An 11,431-nucleotide genomic window follows, 5' to 3' on the forward strand; every position below is an offset into this window, starting at 1 on the left:
ATTAACAGCAGGGGCATCCTCCTTCCCTGCTACACGCCAGGGTGCTGCTCCTGACCAAAATATGAACAAGTTCCCAGCACAAGTACCATAAGTATAGACACACACCATAAAGGTTCAACACTAACACCTTTAATTTAACTACATAGCATGCTCAATGTCACCAACGCAGTTGTGCCTGCTGCAACGAAACCTGCACATGATCGAGGAGTCGTGGTTGTAGATCTAAACATTCAGTCCGAGTCCTGAGATGCGCACAACGACGAGGTCGCCGGGGACGATCCGGTGGCGGCGGCAGAAGTAGTTTTAGCCCCGGCCAAGCACCATGTGCCCCTCGAAGTTCTGGACCTGCACCTAGAACACACACCGCTTGTTCACCGACAGCCTGACCACGCGCGGAAGCCGCTTGATGACCAGCCAGATGTTCATCACCTCCATGAACTTGCGAGGGACGACGAGCATGGCGAGGTCCTCGTTGTCCTTGATCTGCTGGTAGAAGCGCATCGGCTCCTCGCCCCCTCCTCGTGGCCCTGCCTTGGAGATCGTCCCCTTGAATGAGGCAGGCTCATGAAGACGATCCTGCCAGGCAGGTCCACCGTCCTGAGCCACCTGTTCGTGGGGATGAAATCCTCGGCGCCCTCAGCTCCGGCCACCACCTGAGCTACTCCACCAGCCACATCCTAGTCACTCTTCAATATCTTGTCAGGTAAGATGACAAGTATTAGTGCACAAACTCTTTGCCAAATGCCACTTATCAAATGCCACCGATTAGTTGCACTAGCACTACAGCAAATGGCACTGATCAGAGACATTTGCCCAAGAGCAAATGCCACAGATCACTGCACAAACTCTTTGCCAAATGCCACTTATCAATGGCACTTGCTCTTGGGAAAATGCCACTGATCAGGAGACTTGCCCAACAACAAGTGTCACTCATCAGTGGTACTTGCCCATGAGCAAATGCCACTGATCAGTGCCACTGATAAGGAGACTTTCCCAATAGCAAATGCCACTGATCAGTGCCACTGATAAGGAGACTTTCCCAATAGCAAGTGCCACTGATCAGTGGCACTTGCCCATGAGCAAATGCCATTGATAAGGAGACTTGCCCAACAGAAAGTGCCACTGATCAGTGGTACTTGCCCATGAGCAAATGCCACTGATCAGTGCACTATCCTAAACATGGAAACATCTAAAAAGAGCACTCACCAGTGCACTATCCTAAGCATGGAAACATCTATCTATCTATCTATCTTATTAGTGAAGCCTCATACGCCCGGGCGGGTCACCCGGTCACAATTTTTTTGACCCAGACGGGCCTCTCAAACGACCCTCATACACCCGGGCTGACCGGCACCTCCCATATCCAGCCGAGACATGTGGCGGATATGGGGTGATATCTACTACACAACCTTCTTCTTGTAGACGTTGTTGGGCCTCCAAGTGCAGAGGTTTGTAGGATAGTAGCAAATTTCCCTCAAGTGGATGACCTAAGGTTTATCAATCCGTGGGAGGCGTAGGATGAAGATGGTCTCTCTCAAGCAACCCTGCACCCAAATAACAAAGAGTCTCTTGTGTCCGCAACACACCCAATACAATGGTAAATTGTATAGGTGCACTAGTTCGGCGAAGAGATGGTGATACAAGTGCAATATGGATGGTAGATATAGGTTTTTGTAATCTGAGAATATAAAAACAGCAAGGTAACTAATGACAAAAGTGAGCGTAAACGGTATTGCAATGCTAGGAAACAAGGCCTAGGGTTCATACTTTCACTAGTGCAAGTTCTCTCAACAATAATAACATAATTGGATCATATAACTATCCCTCAACATGCAACAAAGAGTCACGCCAAAGTCACTAATAGCGGAGAACAAACAAAGAGACTATTGTAGGGTACGAAACCACCTCAAAGTTATCCTTTCCAATCGATCTATTCAAGAGTCCGTAGTAAAATAACACGAAGCTATTCTTTCCATTCGGTCTATCATAGAGTTCGTACTAGAATAACATCTTAAGACACAAATCAACCAAAACCCTAATGTCACCTAAATACTCCAATGCCACCTCAAGTATCCGTGGGTATGATTATACGATATGCATCACACAATCTCAGATCCATCTATTCAAGCAACACAAAGTACTTCAAAGAGTGCCCCAAAGTTTCTACCGGAGAGTCAAGATGAAAACGTGTGCCAACCCCTATGCATAAGTTCACAAGGTTACGGAACCCGCAAGTTGATCACCGAAACATACATCAAGTAGATCACCTGAATATCCCATTGTCACCACAGATAAGCACATGCAAGACATACATCAAGTGTTCTCAATCCTTAAAGACTCAATCCGATAAGATAACTTCAAAGGGAAAACTCAATCCATTGAAAGAGAGTAGAGGGGGAGAAACATCATAAGATCCAACTATAATAGCAAAGCTCGCGATACATCAAGATCGTACCACCTCAAGAACACGAGAGAGAGAGAGAGAGAGATCAAACACATAGCTACTGGTACATACCCTCAGCCCCAAGGGTGAACTACTCCCTCCTCGTCATGGAGAGCGCCGGGATGATGAAGATGTCCATCGGTGATGGATCCCCCCTTCGGCAGGGTGCCGGAACAGGGTCCCAATTGGTTTTTGGTGGCTACTGAGGCTTGCAGCGGCGGGACTCCCAATCTAGGATATGTTCTGGGGGTTTATGTATATATAAGAGGTTTTGGCATCGGGAACAAGTCAGGGGCGTAGCCGAGGCGGCCACGAGGTAGGGGGCGCGCCTAGAGGGGTAGGGCGCACCCCCACCCTCGTGGGTGCCTCGTACTCTTCTGGCCCATCTCCGATGCTCCATCGGCTTCTTCTGGTCCAAAAAATAATCTCCGTGAAATTTCAGGTCAATTGGGCTCCGTTTGGTTTTCCTTTTCTGCGATACTCAAAAACAAGGAAAAAATAGAAACTGGCACTGGCCTCCAGGTTAATAGGTTAGTCCCCTAAATCATATAAAATAGCATATAAATGCATATAAAACATCTAAGATGGATAATATAATAGCATGGAACAATCAAAAATTATAGATACGTTGGAGACGTATCAAGCATCCCCAAGCTTAATTCCTACCCATCCTCGAGTAGGTAAATGATAAAAACAGAATTTTTGATGTGGAATGCTACCTAACATATTTATCAATGTAATCTTATTTATTGTGGCAAGAATGTTCAGATCTGAAAGATTCAAGACAAAAGTTTAATATTGACATAAAAATAATAATACTTCAAGCATACTAACCAAGCAATTATGTCTTATCAAAATAACATAGCCAAAGAAAGCTCATCCCTACAAAATCATATAGTTTGACCATGCTTCATTTTCGTCACACAAAATGCTCTCATCATGCACAACCCCGATGACAAGCCAAGCACTTGTTTCATACTTTAGTATTCTCAAACTTTTTTCAACTTTCACGCAATACATGAGCGTGAGCCATGGACATAGCACTATGGGTGGAATAGAATATGATGATGGGGGTTGTGTGGAGAAGACAAAAAAAGAGGAAGTCTCACATCGACGCGGCTAATCAATGGGCTATGGAGATGCCCATCAATTGATGTCAATGCAAGGAGTAGGGATTGCCATGCAACGGATGCACTAGAGCTATAAATGTATGAAAGCTTAACAAAATAAACTAAGTGGGTGTGCATCCAACTTGCTTGCTCACGAAGACCTAGGGCATTTGAGGAAGCCCATTGTTGGAATATACAAGCCAAGTTCTATAATGAAAAATTCCCACTAGTATATGAAAGTGACAATATAAGAGACTCTCTATCATGAAGATCATGGTTCTACTTTGAAGCACAAGTGTGGAAAAAGGATAGTAGCATTGTCCCTTTTATTCTTTTCTTTTATTCTTTTTTTCTTTTTATTTGGCCTTTTTTTATATTTGGCCTTTCTTTTTTTTCTTTTTTTTGGGACAATGCTCTATTAATGATGATCATCACACTTCTATTTATTTACAACTCAATGTTTACAACTCGATACTAGAACAAAATATGACTCTATATGAGTGCCTCTGGTGGTGTACCGGGATGGGCAATGAAACAAGAGTGACATGTATGAAATTATGCATGGTGGCTTTGCCACAAGTACGATGTCAACTACATGATCATGCAAGGCAATATGACAATGATGAAGCGTGTCATAATAAACAGAACGGTGGAAAGTTGCATGGCAATATATCCCGGTATGGCTATGGAAATGCCATATAGGTAGGTATGGTGGCTGTTTTGAGGAAGATATAAGGAGGTTTATGTGTGATAGAGCGTATCATATCACGGGGTTTGGATGCATCGACGAAGTTTGCACCAACTCTTGAGGTGAGAAAGGGCAATGCACGGTACTGAAGAGGCTAGCAATGATGGAAGGGTGAGAGTGTGTATAATCCATGGACTCAACATTAGTCATAAAGGACTCACATACTTATTGCAAAAATCTACAAGTCATCGAAACCGAGCACTACGCGCATGCTCCTAGGGGGATAGATTGGTAGGAAAAGACCATCGCTCGTCCCCGACCACCACTCATAAGGAGGACAATCAAAGAAAGACCTCATGCTTAAAATTTGTCACACAACGTTTACCATACGTGCATGCTACGGGACTTGCAAACTCATATGAAAGTTTTCAATGCACTTATATGAAAGTTTTTATTATATCCCTCTTATATGCAAACTCATATGAAAGTTTTCATGCTTAAAATTTGTCACACAACTTCTCATAGTATTCAATGCACTTATATGAAAGTTTTTATTATATCCCTCTTGGATGCCCATCATATTAGGACTATTCATAACAAAATCAAATTACCATGCTGTTTAAGACTCTCAAATAATATAAGTGAAGCATGAGAGTTCATCTATTTCTTCAAAATAAAACCACCGTCGTGCTCTCAAAAGATATAAGTGAAGCACTATAGCAAATGACAAACTACTCCAAAAGATATTAGTGAAGATCAATGAGTAGTCGAATAATTATGCAACTATGTGAAGACTCTCTAACATTTAAGAATTTCAGATCTTGGTGTTTTATTCAAACAGCAAGCAAAACAAAATAAAATAAAATGATGCTCCAAGCAAAACACATATCATGTGGTGAATAAAAATATAGCTCCAAGTAAAGTTACCGATGAACAAAGACGAAAGAGGGGATGCCTTCCGGGGCATCCCCAAGCTTAGGCTCTTGGTTGTCCTTGAATATTACCTTGGGTTGCCTTGGGCATCCCCAATCTTAGGCTCTTGCCACTCCTTATTCCATTGTCCATCGAATCTTTACCCAAAACTTGAAAACTTCACAACACAAAACTTAACAGAAAACTCGTAAGCTCCGTTAGTATAAGAAAATAAATCACCACTTAGGTACTGTTGTGAACTCATTGTAAATTCATATTGGTGTAATATCTACTGTATTACAACTTCTCTATGGTTCATACCCTCCGATACTACTCATAGATTCATCAAATAAGCAAACAACACATAGAAAACAGAATCTGTCAAAAACAGAACAGTCTGTAGTAATCTGTATCAAACGTATACTTCTAGAACTCCAAAAATTCTTAAATAAATTGGTGGACAAGAGGATTTTTGTCTATTAATCTTCTGCAAAAAGAATCAACTTAAAATCACTCTTCTGTAAAAAATGACAGCTAATCTCGTGAGCGCAAAGTTTCTGTTTTTTTTACAGCAAGAGCACATTAACTTTCACCCAAGTCTTCCAAAGGTTATACTTGGCACAAACACTAATTAAAACAATAAAACCACATCTAAACAGAGGCTAGATGAATTATTTATTACTAAACAGTAGCAAAAAGCAAAGAACAAAAATAAAATTGGGTTGCCTCCCAATGAGCGCTAATGTTTAACGCCCCTAGCTAGGCATGATGATTTCAACGATGGTCACATAAAAGATAAGAATTGAAACATAAAGAGAGCATCATGAAGAATATGACTAGCACATTTAAGTCTAACCCACTTCCTATGCATAGGGATTTTGTGAGCAAACAACTTATGGGAACAATAATCAACTAGCATAGGAAGGCAAAACAAGCATAACTTCAAAACTTTAAGCACATAGAGAGGAAACTTGATATTATTGCAATTCCTACAAGCATATATTCCTCCCTCATAATAATTTTCAGTAGCATCATGAATGAATTCAACAATATAATCATCACATAAAGCATTCTTTTCATGATCTACAAGCATAGAATTTTTATTACTCTCCACATAAGAAAATTTGTTCTCATGAATAGTAGTGGGAGCAAACTCAACAAAATAACTATCATGTGAAGCATAATACAATTGAAAATTAAAATCACGATGGCAATTTTCATGGTTATCTTTATTCTTTATAGCATACGTGTCATCACAATAATCATCATAAATAGGAGGCGTGCTTTCATCATAATAAACTTGCTCATCAAAACTTGGGGGACTAAACATATCATATTCATCAAACATAACATTCCCAAGCTTGTGGCTTTGCATATCATTAGCATCATGGTATTCAAAGAATTCATACTAACAACATTGCAATCATGCTCATCATCACATATTTTATGCCAAGCATTCTATTTAATTCTTCTTCTAGTACTTGAGCACAATTTTCCTTCCCATCATTTTCACGGGAGACATTAAAAAGATGAAGCATATGAGGCACCCTTAATTCCATTTTTTGTAGTTTTCTTTTATAGACTAAACTAGTGATAAAACAAGAAACAAAAAGATTCGATTGCAAGATCTAAAGATATACCTTCAAGCACTAACCTCCCCAGCGACGGCGCCAGAAAAGAGCTTGATGTATACTACACAACCTTCTTCTTCTAGACGTTGTTGGGCCTGCAAGTGCAGAGATTTGTAGGATAGTAGCAAATTTCCCTCAAGTGGATGACCTAAGGTTTATCAATGCATGGGAGGCGTAGGATGAAGATGGTCTCTCTCAAGCAACCCTACAACCAAATAACAAAGAGTCTCTTGTGTCCCCATCACACCCATTACAATGTTAATTTGTATAGGTGCACTAGTTTGACGAAGAGATGGTGATACAAGTGCAATATGGATGGTAGATATGTTGGGGAATGTAGTAATTTCAAAAAATTTCCTACGCACATGCAAGATCATGATGATGCATAGCAACGAGAGGGGAGAGTGTCGTCCATGTACCCTCATAGACTGTAAGCGGAAGCGTTATATCAACGCGGTTGATGTAGTCGTACGTCTTCAAGATCCGACCGATCCAAGTACCGAACACACGGCGCCTCCGAGTTCAGCACACATTCAGCTCGATGACGTCCCTCGTACTCTTGATCCAGTTGAGGTCGAGGGAGAGTTTCATCAGCACGATGGTGTGATGACGGTGATGATGATGCTACCGACGCAGGGCTTTGCCTAAGCACCGCTACGATATGATCGGGGTGGATTATGGTGGAGGGGGGCACCGCACACGGCTAAAAGATCAATGATCAATTTGTGTGTTCTAGGGTGCCCCCTGCCCCCGTATATAAAGGAGCAAGGGGGGATGTCGGCCGGCCCTGGTGGGCGCGCCAAGAGGAGGAGTCCTCCTCCTAGTGGGAGTAGAACTCCCCTTTCCTAGTCCCACTAGGAGGGGGAAGGAAGGAGTGGGAGAGGGGGAAGGCAAGGGGGAGCCGCCCCTCCTTCCTTGTCCTATTCGGACTCAAGGGGAGGGGGCGTGCGTCCTGCCCTGGCCGGCCCCTCTCTCTCTCCACTAGGTCCCAACAAGGCCCATTAGTTCCCCGGGGGGGGGGGGGGGGTTCCGGTAACCCTCCGGTGCTCCGGTTTTCTCAAAAATTGCCCGGAACACTTCTGGTGTCTGAATATAGCTGTCCAATATATCAATATTTATGTCTCGACCATTTCAAGACTCCTCGTCATGTCCGTGATCATATACGGGACTCCGAACTACCTTCGGTACATCAAAACACATAAACTCATAATACCGATCGTCACTGAACGTTAAGCGTGCGGACCCTACGGGTTCGAGAACTATGTAGACATGACCGAGACACGTCTCCGGTCAATAACCAATAGCGGAACCTGGATGCTCATATTGGCTCCCACATATTCTATGAAGATCTTTATCTGTCAAACCACATAACAACATACGTTGTTCCCTTTGTCATCGGTATGTTACTTGCCCAAGATTCGATCGTTGGTATCTCAATACCTAGTTCAATCTCGTTACCGGCAAGTCTCTTAATCGTTCCGTAATGCATCATCCTGCAACTAACTCATTAGTCACATTGCTTGCAAGGCTTATAGTGATGTGCATTACAGAGAGGGCCCAGAGATACCACTCCGACAATCGGAGTGACAAATCCTAATATCGATCTATGCCAACTCAACAAGTACCATCAAGGACACCTGTAGAGCACCTTTATAATCACCCAGTTATGTTGTGACATTTGGTAGCACACAAAGTGTTCCTCCGGTATTCAGGAGTTGCATACACAGTCATAGGAACATGTATAACTCATGAAGAAAGCAATAGCAATACACTAAACGATCAAATGCTAAGCTAACGGAATGGGCAAGTCAATCACATCATTCTCTAATGATGTGATCCCGTTAATCAAATGACAACTCATGTCCATGGCTGGGAAACTTAACCATCTTTGATTCAACGAGCTAGTCAAGTAGAGGCATACTAGTGACACACTGTTTGTCTATGTATTCACACATGTACTAAGTTTCCGGTTAATACAATTCTAGCATGAATAATAAACATTTATCATGATATAAGGAAATATAAACAACAACTTTATTATTGCCTCTAGGGCATATTTCCTTCAGTCTCCCACTTGCACTGGGGTCTATAATCTAGATTACACAGTAATGATTCTAACACCCATGGAGTCTTGGTGCTGATCATGTTTTGCTCATGAGAGAGGCTTAGTCAACGGGTCTGCAACATTCAGATCCGTATGTATCTTGCAAATCTCTATGTCTCCCTCCTTGACTAGATCGTGGATGGAATTGAAGCGTCTCTTGATGTGCTTGGTTCTCTTATGAAATCTGGATTCCTTTGCCAAGGCAATTGCACCAGTATTGCCACAACAGATTTTCATTGGACCCGATGCAGTAGGTATGACACCTAGATCGGATATGAACTCCTTCATCCAGATTCCTTCATTTGATGCTTCTGAAGCAGCTATGTACTCCGCTTCACATGTAGATCCCGCCATGACATTTTGCTTAGAACTGCATCAACTGACAACTCCACCGTTCAGTATAAATACGTATCCGGTTTGTGACTTAGAGTCATACAGATCAGTGTCAAAGCTTGCATCGACGTAACCATTTACGACGAGCTCTTTGTCACCTCCATAAACAAGAAACATATCCTTAGTCCTTTTCAGGTATTTCAGGATGTTCTTGACCGCTGTCCAGTGATCCACTCCTAGATTACTTTGGTACCTCCCTGCTAAACTTATAGCAAGGCACACATCAGGTCTGGTACACAACATTGCATACATGATAGATCCTATAGCTGAAGCATAGGGAACAATTTTCATTTTCTCTCTATCTTCTGTAGTGGTCGGGCATTGAGTCTGACTCAACTTCACACCTTGTAACATAGGCAAGAACCCTTTCTTTGCTTAATCCATTTTGAACTTCTTCAACACTTTATCAAGGTATTTGCTTTGTGAACGTCCAATTAAGCGTCTTGATCTATCTCTATAGATCTTGATGCCCAATATATAAGCAGCTTCACCGAGGTCTTTCATTGAAAAACTCTTATTCAAGTATCCTTTCATGCTATCCAGAAACTCTGTATCGTTTCCAATCAACAATATGTCATCCACATATAATATTAGAAATGCTACAGAGCTCCCACTCAGTTTCTTGTAAATACAGGCTTCTCCAAACGTCTGTATAAAACCATATGCTTTGATCACACTATCAAAACGTTTATTCCAACTCCGAGATGCTTGCACCAGTCCATAGATGGATCGCTGGAGCTTGCACACTTTGTTAGCATCCTTTGGATCGATAAAACCTTCAGGTTGCATCATATACAACACTTCTTCTAGAAAACCAGTCAGGAATGCAGTCTTTACATCCATTTGCCAAATTTCATAATCATAAAATGCGGCAATTGCTAACATGATTCGGACAAACTTAATCATCGCTACGGGTGAGAAAGTCTCATCGTAGTCAACCCCTTGAACTTGTCGAAAACCTTTCGCAACAAGTCGAGCTTTGTAGACAGTAACATTACCGTCAGCGTCAATCTTCTTCTTCAAGATCCATTTATTCTCGATGGCTTGCCAATCATCGGGCAAGTCAACTAAAGTCCACACTTTGTTCTCATACATGGATCCCATCTCAGATTTCATGGCCTCAAGCCATTTCGCAGAATCTGGGCTCATCATCGCTTCCTCATAGTTCGTAGGTTCGTCATGGTCAAGTAACATGACCTCCAGAACAGAATTATCGTACCACTCTGGTGGGGATCTTACTCTGGTTGAACTACGAGGTTCGGTAGTAACTTGATCCGATGTTACATGATCATCATCATTAGCTTCCTCACTAATTGGTGTAGGAGTCACAGGAACATATTTCTGTGATGAACTTCTTTCCAATAAGGGAGCAGGTACAGTTACCTCATCAAGTTCTACTTTCCTCCCACTCACTTCTTTCGAGAGAAACTCATTCTCTAGAAAGGATCCATTCTTAGCAATGAATATCTTGCCTTCGGATCTGTGGTAGAAGGTATACCCAACAGTCTCATTTGGATATCCTATGAAGACACATTTCTCCGATTTGGGTTCGAGCTTATCAGGTTGAAGCTTTTTCGCATAAGCATCGCAGCCCCAAACTTTAAGAAATGACAACTTTGGTTTCTTGCCAAACCACAGTTCATAAGTCGTCGTCTCAACGGATTTAGATGGTGCCTATTTAACATGAATGCAGCCGTCTCTAAAGCATAACCCCAAAATGATACCGGTAAATCAGTAAGAGACATCATAGATCACACCATATCTAGTAAAGTACGATTACAACGTTCAGACACACCATTACGCTGTGGTGTTCCGGGTGGTGTGAGTTGCGAAACTATTCTGCATTGTTTCAAATGAAGACCAAACTCGTAACTCAAATATTCTCCTCCACGATCAGATCGTAGAAACTTTATTTTCTTGTTACGATGATTTTCCACTTCACTCTGAAATTATTTGAACTTTTCAAATGTTTCAGACTTATGTTTCATCAAGTAGACATACCCATATCTGCTCAAATCATCTGTGAAGGTGAGAAAATAACGATTCCCGCCGCGAGCCTCAACATTCATCGGACCACATACATCTGTATGTATGATTTCCAACAAATCTGTTGCTTGCTCCATTGTTTCGGAGAACGGCATTTTAGTCATC

The sequence above is a fragment of the Triticum aestivum genome, chromosome 3B (assembly GCF_018294505.1).
Source record: "Triticum aestivum cultivar Chinese Spring chromosome 3B, IWGSC CS RefSeq v2.1, whole genome shotgun sequence".
In the NCBI taxonomy this organism is placed as follows: Eukaryota; Viridiplantae; Streptophyta; class Magnoliopsida; order Poales; family Poaceae; genus Triticum; species Triticum aestivum.